General features: G+C 39.9%; 1 protein-coding gene across 2 annotated transcripts in view; it reads left to right on the forward strand.

The window, feature by feature from the left end:
- Positions 1-18,265, forward strand: part of PLXDC2 (plexin domain containing 2) — a 259,764-nt gene that overhangs the window by 54,263 nt on the left and 187,236 nt on the right. The window contains exon 1 of one of the 2 annotated variants that reach the window (XM_066198875.1): positions 2,030-2,072. The exons of the other annotated variant lie outside the window; for it this stretch is intronic. The gene's annotated coding sequence lies outside the window, so the exon portion shown is untranslated. Of the gene's footprint in view, positions 1-2,029; positions 2,073-18,265 lie in introns of those variants that run through there. 2 annotated transcript variants of the gene reach the window in all.

An 18,265-nucleotide genomic window follows, 5' to 3' on the forward strand; every position in this document is an offset into this window, starting at 1 on the left:
TTGGTCACTGAAGCATGTTATAGTCTTAACTCACTATTGAATTTCCAGGTAGTCCTTCAGGGCAGCGTTAAAACCTTGTTGATTTTCAACAAATTATTTCACCATTAATTAAACTATAAATCAGTAAGTCAGTTCCTACCATCTTTCACTTTATTTCCTTTTCCTTTTTCTTTTTCCTTTTCATTTTTCCTCTTTCCTCCCTTTCCTTTTTCCACTCTTTCATGAAACAGAACACAAAAGCTACACAGCTGTTTTGAAATTTGCATGCTTTTGTTTGCAGTGAACCCATGATTTCAATATAGATTATTTATTACTACAACCAAGTAGCTGCAGGAGTGGTAGTGGGAAGTATTTTTGTAACCTGCCGATGAACTCAGCAGTTCTTGGTATACTGTGATAAATCAAGACGGCTGCGTGGCATATTACAAATGAGAGTTACAATCAGATTTCTCTTTTTCTGGGTTGTAGTGATGTTTTAAGTGCTTTGTTTGAGGTCATCATAGACAGAGTTCAAGTTAAAGCTTGGCTGTAGTCAGAGTGATAAATATTTTATTGACATTTATTGAAAGTGTCAGCAGCTGTTTTGGATGATACACTTGAAAGCGAAACAGTAGCTGATTCTTTCTTCCTCATTAGTCCATCAGGTGTACTCTAATCAAGGGAGGAAGAGAACATAAAAAAACTACAACCTCATTGAAATAAGGCGTGGAGGTAAAGTGTTTAAAACAAATCAGTAGTAAAACTAAATTTGACTTCTATGGGACCCATCTGGTACCTGTAAAAAATGCAAAATTCCTTTCCTGAGCTTTCTAAAGAGGTGATGAATGGTTTGTTGCAGTGGAGCCAGTTGCAGGGAAGATCGCATTCCTTGCTCTTCCCTAGGAATTACCTAAGACTTGTATGCAGCATTAGTCATGCTGTCTGCATTGTCTGCTTGGTCCTCCAAACCAGGAACTGGAGGACTGGGACTCTGCTCAAGTGCCAGAGTAAAGCAGAGGGTCAGAGCCTGGAGAACAGAGCAGGAAGTGGGGCAAGGCTGGCACATGAACCTGGGCCTAGTCATAGGAGCAGTGTGCCACCACAATACTTCTAGTAATGGGTAATTCTTAGATTAGCTTTTGTTCACATTAGTATTTGCACTTGCATACAACTTTTCTGTACTCCATAGACTCTTATCCCATTGCTATCAGGCCATGTGAAACAGAATGTGGGTTTGCACAGGATTTATCCCCTCACTTTCTTCCAAGGGGTGGTGAGGGAAAGTACCCATGTGACTGCAGTGCACTGCCTTGTTTTCACAGGGATGTTTGCCATGGAGATTTCATGGTGGTGGTATCCTGCCTTACTACACAGATTATACAGCCCTGTGAGGAAAAGCAACGGAGAAATGGCCTGTGCATGGAGCAGTTAGGCTCCATGGTGGTGGTCATTGTCATGGTCATTCATGCTGCTTTGGACCAGGATCTCAGAAAGTTTTTCACCTGGAGACCAGATCTACTCTTATAGTAGAAGTGCTTTGTCTTTGCTGTGCCAGTGTGTGTGACCTGCAGTCTTGTAATACTGAGCCTGCTTCTTGCCTGTTTATTTCATTTCCTTAGGAGCATAGGTTTTGGAAAGGAGATACAGAAAATAGAGGCTTAAGTTGGTGTCACAGGTGCAAATGAGAATCTGTTCCTGTTGCCAGCCTTAAATTGTTGGCAGAAATCAGTTGTTGTTAGACCAATTTGTAAAAATATATTTTCTGCCTTACCTAGACAAATCTTTATTTTTGCGGCTTCATCATCACAAGAATAATTTTTCAGTGTTGTCCCTATTTTTCTTCCAGCCCAGTTGTCAAGTGCCGAAATGAACAATTTTTCACTTTAAAAAGTACACAAATTTTTGGAACGGGAGAGGAAAATGAGTGCCACTGATACCTCACCTTTCCTTGCATCCTTCCTGTCACTGGCTGTGCCACAGGAGCGCAGGTTTGTGCTGTCCTTTGCCTGTGATGTGCTCCCAGCTCCAGCCTAGGGTGTGCCTACCCAGTCCTCTCAACTTCTTATAAACAGAGAGTATTCTTATATAACATGGTAAGTCAGGACTTTTCATTTCTATTAAAACTTTAAGACACTCACACAAAGCAAAAATTAAGCAGGATAATCATTCTCAATTTCCGTTTTTAGGAATAGTGGTCATGCACCTTGTAGATCAGTGAAAGAGAGTAGGATTTCCAGCATGCAGTACAAATCAAATTTAAAAGCCTGGGTCCCATTAGTGCAATTGGTGTGGCTGGCTTTCTCCACACTGAAAATAGATCTATTGCATTCATCTCAGATCTACTTAATTTCTGCTTACAACTGAATTTTTCTCATTGATCAAACTCTACTTCTGCCCACCGCAGTGCAATGCTGCCTGTTACCAGACATCAGCAAGAGGATGATTCCTTCAAAATGAAGGTTCGCTTCCAGGAAATCCAAGCCTGTGTTTAGATATATTGAAGCAATTTTACTGGCAGCTGTGAAATGCTCTGGTTTAAATTCCAGGATGAAATTCTCTGCCGTTAAAGTCATTCAGTAAATGAATGTGAAGTGTTTTTATACGGTCTCTGTGTTGTTTTGAATTTACAGGTGTTTGGTTTTTTTCAACTGTGAAAGACATCTCTTAGCAGCTAAGAGGAAGTAATAATATCGCATGTTTTTATTTCTTAATGCCAGCGTGGCCGTGGCCGAAGTGCCCCCTGGCTTTGTCTGTGTCTCATGTCAGGATTGTTCTGTGTAGTTGTTTTGAAGGTGCTGGTCTGTTTCATCTTCCACCCTAAGGGACTGATCTTTAACTTCTTCTCTATGGAAAGCGAAAATCCTGGTTTTGGTGTGACTGATAAATGTAATCATATCTTGCTAGTCACACTGATATAGGCTTTCAAGGGGTTTGGCTGGGAGGATTGATTTAGCACAGTGTCTGTGGAAGTTTTTTTTGCAACAGGTATAGATTTTTGCAGGAGTCCAGGTGTTCCCGTAGCTTAAAATCAGGGATGAATTCCTGCTCAGCCTTATCCTTATGCTATTCTATCTACAGGAGGATTATTTGCTCTTTCAAGGGCAGGCACACATTAAAAGAAAGTACTTGATCTTGAACAGACCTTCTGCAATAGAAACCAAAATAATCATCATGGCTCTGCTTTTAAAGCCCAGCTAACTTTCCCAGGCATTATGGTAGTCATGTACTGGAACCACTTTCTTAGGGAAAGCTTGTTATGGCTAAAGAGACCGTGCATGACAGCAAGTAAAACAGCAGCCTGTGTCATTTAATTCTCCTGTATGACTTTGTTTTGTATTTCACTATGTCTTTATTGACTTATCTGGATAGCAATTATGTCATGTGCCAGAATGGTATTATGTACATAAGAATCACTCTCAAATACAATTCAAAGCCCAGAGACTTGTTCTGAAGATCTGAGCACATTACTGAATACATTAAAGCAATCAAATTGCAAAATGCATTAACAAATCTGTAGTTTCTTTTAACTTTAAGCCCTCTAGGACTGTGAAAATCTGTTACAGTGAAATAGTTGTGATAGCATTTCCATCCACGTGTTAGCAAAGTCTCAGGAACAGCATAACCCAAAAGAAGCAGTGCTTACACTAATGCACCATAACTATTAAAAAGAGAAAGGGAAAACTAACAATAATTGAAAGGCCAGAGAGAGAAAATTCATTAGTCAGAGCAGACTAAATGTTCAGCTAATATCAGTGTGCCAGGATGGGAAAAGCTCTAAACCTAAATCCACATAATTCTCCCAGATCTCATCTACAAATTCACATAAGTCATGAATACCAAATATACTGATTAAAAATCTACATATCTAAGCTAAGTGGGCTAAAACAGAAAAAAAATCATGGAAAGACCATATACTGGTATTTGTGATGACATGGTTTCTGTACCAAGCAACCAAAACAAAACAGGTTTAAAAAATGAAGACTGCAGAATTTGCATCTTGTGTGTGTCTCTTAAATGCTAGCAGCCATTTTTTCACATGGTTCTTTAGAGAACAGATGGTATCCCTGTTATTTGTAAATTGGTTGCAGTTCTGCAGAAATTAATATAACTCTGCAAGTTATTACCTTTTAAGCTGCACTCTTCCTTTGCATCAGATTTGTGCATTCTAACATCCATACCCAGCCATTTTCTGATTTTATTTATTTTTAAATGGGTTCTTTTGTTTTCTTTAGTTTTGGATTGAGGGTTTTTTATGGTTGAGTTTTTGTTTGTTTGTTTGTTTGTTTGTTTGTTTCTAAAGTAGGAAATGCTTATTCAAAGGATCAATGTCCTGCCAGGACTGGTGATATATAATGAAAGTGAGCTTCAGTTTAATCTTCATTCTTCTGGATTTTTTTCCAGCAATAGTCAGAAAGTCCACTTCATACTTATACTGAAAACAAAAAGGGACTATTTTAGAAACATTAAAAAAAAAATTATTACATGGCCCGCATGACAGACTACATTATATTACTTTAAATGAAGGATAATGTTCTAATACATACTGGTACATAAGGTAGACTATAATGGCACTTCCTGGAAATCCAGAAAATATTTCTGCCCATGTAGCTTTATTTCTTTTTTTTTTTTTTTTCATACACAAACTCTTTTTTTCTTCAATTTCTTCACTAAATATGTACAAGAAAAATATGACACTGTGATAGGTTTCAATCTGAAATAGATAAACTTCAAAAAGAAAAAAAATCAGCACCTCCCAATATCACTAAAAACAAGGTAACACAAAAAGCACCTGTTTAGAAAAGGAGGTGTTTTTGAAAGCAATCACACTAGCTTGGTTTAAGAGCTTCGGTGGTGGCCAGTGGAATATAATTTCTAGTGTGGTAAGGGGACTTGAAGACCAAACACCATCTGCAGTTGCATGAACCAGTTGAAAGGGACTAGAAATAATGTGCATTGTTAGGAGCCATCACATTCTTCTTTTGGAAATATTAGTGAGAAGCTTGAAAAGATTGACAAGGTGATGCTTCTTGCGGTGAGAAACTCGATCTGCTTATGTTATAAATGAAAAAGCAAATGGTGACATTTTGTGTTTCAAGAAATCCTGGTGAAAATATTTATTCTAGAAGGGAGCCGCTGAATTTAGCAGAAAGACATAAAGGATCCTGATGACTGAAGGCTTCAATCTAATATATTTAGACTTGAAATGAGACTTAATTTTAAAATCATTAGAAGAGAAGAGAAAAAGAGAATATCTTGCACAGGTACTTGGCAGATTCTTCTTCATGCAAAATATCTAGAGTGGTTTGCCTGTCTTTCTGGATGCTATAGGCATTCAGCTAACTGAGGGCATTAGGCTTGGTCCAGAGATGGAAATGTGTGTCTGCACACTGAGCTAATCCTGGTCCTCTGCCAGTTTCTCTCAGCATCCAGAACATCCATTCCCAGACCTGCACGCCTTTTTTAGTTTGAAATCTTACTGAGAATTTAGGGTCAGGGTAAGTCAAGTGCTCAAGTTAAAGTTCTCTTTGTTTTAAGGACAGCATGAAGGCAAACCATGCTGAAACTTTGTGATAGACACAAACTACCCACTGAAAAGTGGTCCAGAACAGCTTTTTACCTTGAATGACCAGTTGTGGATCTACTTAAGTGTGAATCTGAGCAGGTTGTATTCAGCCAACAAAAATGGAGAGAGAGCACCTGCATAGTGAGTGATCCCTGTGGAGTGATGTGTGGATCCTCACCTCTTGCAGCCTTCCAGAACAAGTGCCCCCTGCCTTGTTCTGCCTGTGGGGAGCACTGAGGGCATCAGCTCCATGTGGAAACCACAGGTGCATGGTCCCTTTTCATGCAGTCCACCTGCAGGGTTGTGCAGTGTCCTGTCCCAGGGCTGAGCAGGGAATGCCATTGCAGGTGAGGGGTGACTGAGGCTGCCCTACTATCCTGCCCCCAGTCTGGGTCTCCCAGGCTGCTGAATGGGGCAGGAGAACCCAACTCAAAAAGCACCTGAGCAGGGTTGCTTGTGCAGCCCCCTCCTTTGCTTTTTTGCTTTTTTGTTCTTTTGCCTGTTGACACCAAAGCTGCGCTTTTGCCTGAGAAGGTGATTTATGGTGCTTTTTATTCTCTTTAGCATCTTCAAATACCATGACAGAAGGCATATACTAATTGTTAGAGAATATCAGTCTGATATCAGAATGATTGAATGAAAGACGGCGCTGTTATCATTTTAATTGCATTTTTTTCAAGGCAGCATCAAATGCTGTTTTGTTCCTCATTCGCACATAAGGGGTATTTTGCTGTTGTCTGTGTGCAGGGCACTCAATTATAAGCGTTGCTGTAGAAACTTGCATGAAACATGGAGGGAGGGATGGCTGGCTGTGGAGAGAGAAAAGCTTGGAAATGTGTGCATTTTTCTGGAAAGCACATTGTAAATTCAACTCTTAAGGTGAATTTCTGCTTTATAAAGAGCTAGGTTGGGGTTCTTTTACTTCAGCGGAGTTTTTCCTTGTACCTTTCTAGCACTAACTGCGCTAACATTCTCCCTCCTGGAATCATGAGAAGTGATGTCAAAAATTACTCTGATCTATAATTTTTTGAAGTAATTGCAGGTAATTTTGAGTTATTTAGTTGTTTCCTATGTCAATAAAAGGAGTGGTGGGATAACTGCACCTAGATGTTACCAAGTACTGAAAATGCCAGGAAGTTCTGAGTATGAATGAGATGTGACAGTAACCCAAACCAGTTTGATCTTACATTTCACTCAAGTACATGGCAATTGCCAACTGCAATGGTCCTGGATGGTTGCCATCATAAACCAAAGTACAGTACCTATTACTTGAAAGTGTAAATCCATATATTCACTGTCTATCACGGCAGCATGCAGCCAAATTAACCTTAAAATTATCATCTTCATGCATGGCCTGGGAGGATTTCTATACAGCTGTTTTATGCTGTCCATTCCCTTCCCATGCAGTGAACTGGGAGGGAATGCTATTCTCTGAGGCTGCTAATTCCACACAAGCCATGAATGTAGAAATGGCTTTGGGTTAAAAGGTACTATCAAGGGGAATTTTTTTATTCTGGAGCCAGGGTGGAAGCCATAGGAAGGAAAGTGTCAAAGAAGTCAGTAATTGAATTAATAAAACTATAATAAGGGGAAAGAAGTATGTATCTTGGTTCTGATTGATTTTCACATCCCTTTCAGTCACAGAAAAATGTAATGTTCCAGTTTGTTCTGCAAATATTGTCAAGATCATTAATTTACCCCTTTTAAATTATTACAAGCCTATTATGCAGTGGATTTTTAATTAAAAATAAAAAGCAAGACAGCCTTTTTTATTTGGCCACTCGGTTTGCATTTCAATCTTTTTTATGGATTCCTTGTTGAGCCCTTAGTTGCATGTCACTTACACTCTTTGCATCTACCCTTTGGTGTGGTTTGAAATGAGAGAGTAGAACTGTCTCATTCAAATTCAGCATTCTTTTCTATCTAAAAATTCCCACACACCTTTTTTTGCAATCCAGTTATACAGGAGCAGAGAAACAATGCTTGCAACAGAGGGAGCATTCATGAAAAAATGAAACTAGGCACTGATTGCCGGAGATAGAGCCCACAACAAGCCACTTTAAGTTATATGGTTCTCACTGATTTAACTCTCGAAGGAGGAAAGAACTCACAATTAAACTGCATGAAAATTGGAGGTTCTGTGTCGTATGTGGTCACAGAGTTATGTAGCAACATTTACCTCCCTGCTGAGTTTTCACTTCCAAGCAGTTTGGCTGTACGTGTGTGTCTAGTTTATTGCTTATTTTATTTTTTTCTTGTCTGTTTTTCTTTCCCCAACCCTATTCCCCAGGATGTTATTTCTGGTAGCGGGAAGCAGAGTTTATATGAATGACTCCACAGGGGTTCTCCTGCTCTGTATTCTGCAGGGGTTCTCCTTGAAACCCCTTAAAGCCTGCTGGCAGCAAGCAGACCCAGCTGACATGTGACCTCAGGACAGCTTTCCTCCGGCGCTGCACAACACCCTCTGGAATATTGTTACTAATTCTTGTTTGTTAAACCCTGACACTGTGCCAGACAGAAATACCAAACCAGTCACGGTTTCAGAGAGCTGTAGTCTGGAGAGACATAGAGGAAAAAAATGCATGGGGAGGCTGAAGAGGGAAAAGAAATTCATATGTAGGTGTGATGTGTGTGTTTAAAACACTGTCAGAGTCCCCTGACCACAAAATCAAATTTCCAAACAGATTTATAGCTGGTGACTTGCAGTAGTTTTAGCAGCAGTGCATTCGTACCTGAATAAAGATGTTAATAATCCAGAAGATGATGCTGGATGCGAAGGAGCTTAACAGCAGTAAGACCACACTTTGATGAGCTGGCAAGTGCTCTCGTAATAAGTTCAAATCAACTGACTACAACAGCACAGTTTTCATCTTGTTTAAATGGTGGTGACCTACCTGTGTCTGCTGGGCTACTTTCATTTGCATGACACCACAAGCTGATATCTTGGGATTTTAGAAATCTTTCATTTTGAATTTTAATAAGCCAGCATTACCTTATTTCCTTTCAGAAATGACTGTGAGCTCTGTTTATAAGCCTGCAAATATATTTTATTACTTTCCATGCAAACTATTTACACGTACCTATATAATGAGCACTATTAATCCTTTAGAAAAATAGAAGTGTTTGCCACATTTTCTTGTAAATAATTTATCCTGTCCAGTTGTCTACTCGCTCTACATCTGCTCTGTTTATATTCTTCCTACTCCTATTATCAGGGAGTTTCTCTCTGCCTTGCAGAAATGTGCTAAGTAGCTTGACAAATGTTCGTCATATCCACTTCATTCTTTTTCTCCCTTCTCCAGGTGGGAGATTGTTTATCCAACAGTGTTGTACTTTTAAGATGGTTTTGTAAATTATGTGTGCACCACATATATGCTATAAAATACTGTGTTAACAAAATCAACAAATGCCTACATCACTTAGGAAAAAAAAAGACAGTGAGGTTTTTGCTCCCACAGAAAATTGTTCTGGTCTGAAAATTTTCTTCTGCACAGCTGAGCTTTATTTGGTTGTGATAAACTCTTCTTCTGTCTGTAGCTATAGCAGCCTTGTTATAGAAGGAGATCATTAGATTTCTTGGCTGAAAGAAATAGCGCAGGGAAGCTGAGATGGCATTTTAAAGTTTGTCACTGTAGAAGCAAAGATCACTATCACTCTTGGCTTAGAGTTCCTTGCCAGCTGATTGCTTCAATTGCTCCATCGAAGGCCAGCTGGCAAGAAAAAAAAAGTCAGGCCATCATTTGGGAAGAAAAGAAGACATCAATGCATGTGACTTTTTTATCTATCCCTAATCATGGCAAATACCTAAACATGATTCATTCATTGTTCATTACTTCCAAGTTCCATATGTGTTTAGGAGATTATTATTTGTGTAAATATCACTGCTATTTTCCTAATATTGAGAATATTTGTTTGATGCATATAAGATTTGTAGTTTTATGTACCATTCTTCATGGGATGTAAAAAACATCTTTAGGAAAGCTGCATAATTTCAATTCTATAGTGTCAAAATTTCTGTCATTTTTCTCATGCTCTTGGTAAACTCTATGTGATTTTTTTTCCTGTGCTACAAGAAGTGTTGATTTTAATCACTATAGCATTTTTTTCCTATGGTTGTTCTTTATGAGTGCATTCAAGACCCTGTGAAGTAAAAGCAAGAAAAACAGTCAGTTTACATTAACAAGCAGAAGAAAATTTACATTAACTCATTTCCACATTAGAATTTTTTCAGTAATTTTTACATTTATTTGAGAGATTACCTTTTAATCTGTAGGGCAGGGACCACAGTAAGTCTGTTACACTTGATGCCAGTAGTTCCTGTAGAATGAATAGACTGTGATGGATTGCTTTGTTTCAACAATTGAAGTAAACAGATGGAAATTTTTACCTTGAGACCTAATAGGAGATGATGAATGAGAACTTCTGTGGAAATGGAAGTAAGGTGTACTTTCCTAGGGCATAGCAAAGTGCTGAGTGATGCCTGGGAATATGATGAAAAGCAGGCAGGCAACTCCATGGAAATACATGTTTTTCCAAGTAGAGAAAATGAGGCACTCATTGAAGGATGACTTCACAGAATCCTAGAATATCCTTAGTTGGAAGGGACCCACAAGGGTCACCAAGTGCATTGGTCTACAAAGCAATAACAACTGGGCTAAATAAAATCTCTCTTTAATCTCAGCTTCTCTCTTTTACTCTCTTTGTAAGACTGAAAAGAGAGCAGCTCTTTCAAATTTCAAACTTAGATAGAAAGATGTGATGGTATCCTTAGGCTTACAGACTTTTTCTCTTTTGTGAGGAAATTATTATCTAAAATGCAGTTTCAGGCATTTAATTTTTTTCTAGTTCCAAGCTGGGTCACCATGACATTTTAATTTTAGGCTCTGATATGTTGCAGTTCTCATATCCATTGAATTATTTGATAGATTTGGGGTCTGCCCTAGGTTTGACAAATTGTTCCTAATTATAATCTCACCACAAAAAAACATGCCCAGCATGGTCAGGCCTGCTCCTTCCTCCTGACTATCTTTTTCTGCTTATCAGAACTGAGTTTTGTATCCCTGTGCTGGAAGCCTGTTAATAGAGGTTACAAGAATTTGCACACATTCAATACTCCCACTACAGATGCTATTAAATTAACTTAAATAAACATTTGTTAATAAGAGCTAAAAGTAAAACACAGAAAAATACACCAAATTGCATGGAGTGATATAAAAGGCTTAGTGCATCCCTACAAGGTCCCAATCTAGATGGAATTTACTCAGTTAAATCAATAGCCTGCAGTCTGTTTACAAAAATGGCAATCTCCATTTAATGAATCAAATTGTCTTTGTTTTACTCAGCAACAATCAGACACACTGTGCACAATGAAATTGCTTCTTTAGAGTTGTCTCTGTCTTTTTTCCTTCCTTCTACTCCCAGCACCTTTTTCTTATTTTCTGGTAAATTCAATGAAAGGAATTCTGACTCCTTGCAGCATATGCTCAGTAAGAACAGTGAGGCTCTCAGTCCCTCTTGGAATGCATTGCAAACTGAAAAACAGAACTTTCACTTCTCACCTTGGTACATTTGGTTGCCTGTGCTTTACCCCAAAACACAGTGAGAAACACTGCTGATGGATAGACTGCATTCATTTGCACATATGACATTTGTAACAGCATTTTAAGCAGATGTATTCAGCATGAAGCTCCCTCAATTAATGTATCTGAAATCACCAGCTTTACTGCAGCATTCAGGAACATCTATTCATTTAAAAATGTAATAACTTGATGATATAGCTCTAAATGCATGAGTGGTTTAGACATGTACACATGCTTGCCTCCTGAAAGTCAAACCTGGGACACTTTCAGGTGTTTATAGGGATCTGTCCTTCACCTTTTTTCTCTGTTGTTGAATTCAAGGGTGCTGGATTTTTCTAAATCAGTGTTTTTACAACCAGTTTTAAGCCTGTAGAGTTAATGAAAATGGGACTTGTCTGAACTGTTTTGCTGAATAAAATAGGCAGAGGGGAGAGATGAGCGGGAAGAAGGCTTGCTGTTTAGCATCATGTGTACTCCATCTCAGGATGCACAGCTGACTTGGTCCTGTGGTGGATCTCTAGCGAGGCAGTTTTTGTACAGGTTCAACCAAAGTCAAAAATCAAAAGAGACTGGTATGCTGGATCAGGAGCACAGGTAGTGATTTCCTTGATCCTTCCAGTAACAAGGAATAATATTGATAGGAATAGCCAGATCCATCAGGTCAGTGCATGGCTCCAAGGGTGGTGTAATCAAAGAAAATTTAGGGGTTTGACCATGGGATGTTCTACTCCATACCTGGTCTACTGACGCCTGATGGGATGCACCTCTATCAGAGGGGAAAAACAGCTCTAGCACAGGAGCTGGCAGGGCTCATTGGCAGAGCTTTAAACCAGCCTGTAAGGGGGAAAGGGACAAAGTCAGGCTGGCCAGTGATGAGTGATGGGATGGTGTGTCAAAACTTGAGGAAAGGAGCACTAATGGGATCATCCCTCAATCTGCCTCAGGAGGTGTTGGCTACAATGCACCACACCTGAAATGTCTCTACATTAATGCACCATTAAGCATGAGGGACAAACAAGGGGAATCCAGGCTTTGGCCCAGTCCCAGAGATTTGACATCGCTGGCATAAGTGAAAACTGGTGGGATGGATCCTGTGCCAGGAGTGCCCTGTTGGATGGGTACAGGCTCTTCAGGAGGGACAGGCAGGGCAGGAGAGGTGGAGGGGTGGCACTGTATGGAATAGAAGGGGTAGAATGCATGGAGCTCACAGCTGGCAATGGCACAGTTGAGAGCCTCTGGATGAGAATCAAGGGACAAACAAATAATGCAGATGCCATCATGGGAGTCCACTATAGATCTCCTAGCCAGGACAATGACAAATTATTCTTTGAGGAACTAAAGGACTCTTCTAAGCAGCTGCTCTTGTCCTTAAGGGGGACTTCAACTTGCCAGAAATTAACTGGGAACGTCACACAGCTGGTACAACCCAGGCCAGAATATTCCTAAGAACCTGAATGACAACTTTATGGAACACGCTTGGAAAGATGCCCTCCTTGATCTAGTCCTTTTCAACAGAGTGGGTCTTGTGAGCAAATGGAGATTGGAAGCTGTCTTAGCCACAGTGACCACAAAGCAATCAAGTTTAAAATCTCTGGTAACAGAAGGAAGAGTGCAAAAACCTCAACTATGGACCTGAGGAGAGCAGACGTCAGACTGCTCAGGGAATTAGTGAGTAAGGTCCCCATAGAAAATGTTTTTGCAGATGCTGTGGTCCATCAGTGCTGGTCACTTTTTAAACATCACCTCCTGAGGGCACAAGAGCAGGCAATTCCCAAATGTCAGAAGTCAAGCAGGTGAGGCAGAAGGCCATCTTGGCAGAACAGGAATCTTCTCTTGGAAATAAGGCAAAAAAGGAAGGTGTGTGCCCAGTGGAAGCAAGGTCAGTTGACATAGGAAAAACACAGAGCTGCTGCTGGCCACTGTAGGGAGAAAATCTGTGTGGCCAAAGCTCTGCTGAGCAGAGCTGTGGGGGAGAATAAAAAGAGTTTTTTCAAATATGTTAAATGTTAGGCAGTGTAAAAACAACATGTCCCATTACAGGCTGAAGATGATCTCCTCACAGGGAGAGAGACAAGGCAGAGGGGTTTTAACACATTGCCTCTGTCTTCAACATGGATGCTGGACCTAGGGTTCCCTGAGCTGGAGGACCATGATTTGGGGAATAATTAACTCCCACCTGACCCTGAAATTATGTGGGATCTGCTGCTCCTTCTGAATCCCGAATGAGATTCATCCAGGAATCCTCAAATAGCTGGATGATGTTATCGCAAAACCTCTCTTGATTTTTGAGCAGTCTTGGGAATATGGAGAAGTTGCAGCTGACTGGAAGCTAGCAAATAGTGTCCAAATTTTTTAAAAAGGCAAGGAGGACCCTATAAACTACAGGCCTGTCAGTCTCACTTCAGTACCTCGTAGAATTATGGAGAAGATTATTCTGGGAGGTATTGAAAAACATCTGAAGACAATGCAGTCGCTGGTCACAGCCAGCATGGCCTCATGACAGGAAAGTCCTGCTTATCAAACCTGATTTCTGTTTGTTGCAAAGTAACCCATGGAATTGATCAAGGGGACCCAGTTGGTGTAATGAGATTTTTGGATTTCAGTAAAGCTTTCAATGCTGTCTCTCACAGTGTCCTTCTGCACAAGATGTCCAGCTCACAGCTGGATAAACACATCATGTGATGGGTCAGCAACTGGCTCACGGGTTGGGCACAAAGGGTTACAGTGACTGGGGTGACCTCAGACTGGTGACTTGTCACCTGTGGGGTTCAACAGGGCTCCATCCTTAGCCCTGTGCTCTTCAACATCTTCATAAATGGCTTGGACCCAGGACTGGAAGGGACACTAAGCAAGTTCACAGATGATAAAAACTGGCAGGAGGTGTTCACTCTCTCGAAGGCAGAAAGGCCCTGCAGAGACACCTCAACAAGTCAGAGGGCTGGGCAATCACCAAGCACGTGAAGTTCAACAAGGGGAAGTGCTGGATTCTGCAGCTGGGATGGGCCAGACCTGGATGTACAGACAGGCTGGGGAATGAGATGCTGGAAAGCAGTGCCATTGAAAGGGACTTGGGGATCCTGGTCCATGGCAGGTTGAACATGAGCCAGCAGTGCCCTGGCAGCCAGGAGGGCCAACCCTGTCCTGGGGGTCATCAGGCACAGCATGGCCAGCTGGGCAAGGGAGGGGATTGTCCTGCTCTGCTCTGCACTGGGGCAGCCTCAGCTCGAGTGCTGGGGGCAGTTCTGGGTGCCACAATGTAAGAAAAATATTAAACTATTAGAGAGTGTCCAAAGGAGGGTCATGAGGATGGGGAAGGGCCTTGAGGGGAAGCCGTGTGAGGAGTGACTGAGGTCACTTGGTCTGTTCTGCCTGGAGGAGAGGAGGCTGAGAGGAGAGCTCATGGCAGTCTACAACTTCCTCATGAGGGGAATAAGAGGGTCAAGCACTGATCTCTTCTCTCTGGTGACCAGTGACAGGACCTGAGGGAAAAGCCTGAGGTTGTGTCAGGGGAGGAATGGAAGCATCTAATTCAGACTAAGTATAACTAGTAACTTTGAGTTACAGAAGTTAAGTGAAGTAAATCCATCTGGTTTTATTTGTCTCCATGATCAGGACAGTAGATGGATACTTTGAGAATAAAAGCACTAGGAACTGTTCAGTGCTTATATCAGTGACTGAGACTTACTTCTGGTTTTGTCATTAACGCTGCTGTAAAGTCTGAACATCTCTATGTCCTTTTAACCAAATGTAATGCATACAATTCAGTATGTCTGATTTTCAAGAACATATTTTGAAAACATTTTTATTTTGATGTGGTTTTTTGTTTTGTTTTGTCGTTTTAGTTTTGTGGTTTTGGGGGTTTTGTGTGTGTGTGTTTGGGTTTGGTTTGGATTTTTTTTTGTGTTAGGTAATTCTAAGTAGGATATCCTACAGGGAAATGCTAGATAAGTGCCTCAGGCTGTATGTCATTCTCTGAAACCAGGGAATGTTTTGGGAGGGTGAATCCAAGAAAATCCAGTAATTACATTTTTCTTCAAAATTTTGACTTTTTTTTATACATACCCTCTGATCAATTTATTTGCTTTGAGAGGAGTATTACAGCATACAGATATTTCCCTTCATGATTGTCTGTCACTGTTAGGACACATTTTTCTTAAGGTTCAGGAGCTTTCTTAAGTTGTCTTCAAATTTTTGTTTGGTGCAAGAGGCTGGTAGAGTAGATCAACTGTACAAGACTGAGGTTTTCTAGTACATACACTATTTATTATTAGAGACTTCATTTAAAATGATATTTTAAATGAATAATTTGGCTGAATAAATTAATAATTGGTAATTCTGGCTTTAGGATGTGTAAAGTATTCCTGTCACAGTTACCTTATGTTACATTAGATCTAAATTGTAATGTTTTCCGTTGCTCTTAGATCCTAGAATGTCTTGGGTTGGAAGGGACCTTAAAACTCATCTGATTCTACCCCCCTGCCATGGGGGTAGAACCAGATGATTCTTCCACTAGACCAGGTTGCTCAGAGCCCCGTCCAACCTGCCAGGGATATCCACAACATGCCTGGACAATCTGTTCCAGGGCCTCACCACCCTCACAGTAAAGAATTTCTTTCTAATATCCAGTCTAAACCTGCCCTCATCCTATCACTACATGCCCTTGTAAACTCATATTTAAGCCATGGCTTTATTTTTCTTTTTGCTTTTATTTCTACCTTCTTTGTAAGGGTTGGATCCAGTAAAACACTGCCACTTCTAAGCCCAGTGATGCTGGCTGTGATTGTTGATGCTCAGAGCGTGACTGATGATGCTTCGCACTAAGCAGAATCAGCTCCCCTGCAGGTGCCAGATCTCCTCCTGGACTATTTAATCTGCAAACAGAGCTGTTATCTTTCAGCAGGAGGTTTTTTTCTAGGTTCCATTTCTAAAAGCAACTGCAAGAACAGATAAGAAATGATATCAGAGTGAAATAAGAAATGGAAAAAGAAGAAAATGAGACTAGAAAATGGGATATGTTATAGAAGAGCAGATAAATATTTGAAAGAGAACAGTTATAAAATATTAAAAATTACATTCTTATTCTTCTAAGTCTTACAATCACAAGAAATCTTTTACATTTCTGTTATTTTAATATATAAATTAATACATACAGGGGCTTCAAATGAGCTGACAATCTTGCTTCTGCAGTAAATGTTCAAGCATGCAAGCTAGATAATTAATCCATCGAAGCAATTAGCATTTTAAAAATCAGTTTTTTCTGATACATTTTATTTCAGTTTAGTTTAAAATGGAATGACAATTAATATTTCCATGTGTAGCTTTCCATTTTTTTTTAATTGTCAGTAGCTCTGGTGTTACACCTTTGTGGTTTTTTGAATTGTAAAGATCAGAAACAAGAGGTTTAATACTAGATAATGTCTGATGGGAGATCAGCAGAGGTCTTTCATGTCCTTGGTTGGTGCTTTCATTCTCATCTTCTATTCAGCCTTGATCAAGAGCAAAGAATCTGCAACCTTGAAGCTAAATGCAGGATTTCACTGGCCTGTGGTACTAAGGTGTGGCTTAACGTGAACTCATCAAACCTGTTTTTATTTTATTTTATTTTATTTTGTTTTATTTATATTTTTCACTGTCTTACACTGAAAATATTCTTTTTCTGCACAAGGAAAAGTTGTGCCTCACCCATGTGAGGCTCTTGGGGATGATGAGATGGCTCATCTGTTTCAAAGGTTATTCTGTATGAGAACGGATGTACAAGGATGGTCAAGTCCAACTCTCACCTGATGTTGTGATTCCTCCCTTTATGATGCAAGGACAGGTTGAATTGGTGCACTAATTAGTTGAGGTGTCACAAAATTTGGTCATGGTAATTCCCACGGAGCTTTACTAAAGTCAGTGTGGAAGAAAACCTCACACTGATTTTGCCTTTTAATTTTAGAGAAAAATATTACTCCTGGTAGTATAAAAAGTATTTTCTGAATCAGGGAATTAAAATGCTGCCATATTTGCACATCCTATGGAGTAGGTGAGTTTGGCACTACAGAATTACCAAAGAGTTTTTTTCATTTCAGTGGAACAAGACTGAAGTGTTAAAGAGTAGATATTCCTACTGGCAAATTGCTACCAAGAGAAGCGCTTTTGAACACTGAAACGACACTGAACTGATTTACTGATTTATTGATTTACATTTCTTTAGCTTTGGACTCTCCTCACTTTCAAGACAAGATACATGATTTAGAAAGTACTCTACTATACTTAATCTTCTCTTGATCCTTGCTTGGAAGGAATCATGCAAGCCACTAAAAATAAATTTAGTAAGGTATAGCCCTACTTCAGCATCAGATCTGCTCTGTGTCGTAATGGGTGAATAATGGGAAAGATCAAGGCAGCATTAAAAGTATTTATGCAGACAGCAATGACACTTGGCAAAATTAATCTTTGGGGGGAAAAGAAGGTACAGGAGAAGACTCTGGAAGAAGAAGTTAGTAAAAGTACAAAAATGTGTAATTTTTCTGCACTTTAAAAGGACTACTTAAATATCTATAGGGTTCTTGTATGTAAATGTCAATTTTAAAGAGATGTATCTCTGTACTTTTGTCGTAACTCAGAGTAAAATTCAAGCTTTCCAAAATTTTACCTGATTTAAAGCATTTTTACTTAGGTAGAGCTCATATGCTTTGGCCTTTTTAGAATGGTTGATTGTGTATCCAAACCTGTTGCTTTCCCTTTTCCCAAGTTCGATGCTGGAGGCAGAGGGATATCTAGTGAGAGACACTGCTGCTCCTATGTCAGTCCTGTTCATTGCCTGAGATTTAAAGAACACTATATTGTGAGAAAATGCTTGTTGGAAGGAATGACACCTCCTGAATCAGGCTGCCATTGCTTACCCTGATGAGAAGCCTGTTGCAAAAGGGACAATGCTCAAGTTAGGGAATCTGCTCAGAACAAGTTTCCTGACACTTCCCAGTCTTGGGGAAAAAAAAAGATCTCATTTCATTGCCAGCCTAGGATATCTGCAGCCCCATCATGGGGTGGAAATCTAATAGGAGCATTGCTTACTTCCTTGATGAAAGTTCAGTGCTTCAGATCATGAAGTATGGATGCAAGCTTTGTATTGTCTTACTAGAAATAATAGCTTTTTGAT

Source organism: Chamaea fasciata, unplaced genomic scaffold (genome assembly GCF_029207755.1).
Source record: "Chamaea fasciata isolate MVZ Bird 193981 ecotype frontalis unplaced genomic scaffold, bChaFas1.0.hap1 SCAF_1, whole genome shotgun sequence".
In the NCBI taxonomy this organism is placed as follows: Eukaryota; Metazoa; Chordata; class Aves; order Passeriformes; family Sylviidae; genus Chamaea; species Chamaea fasciata.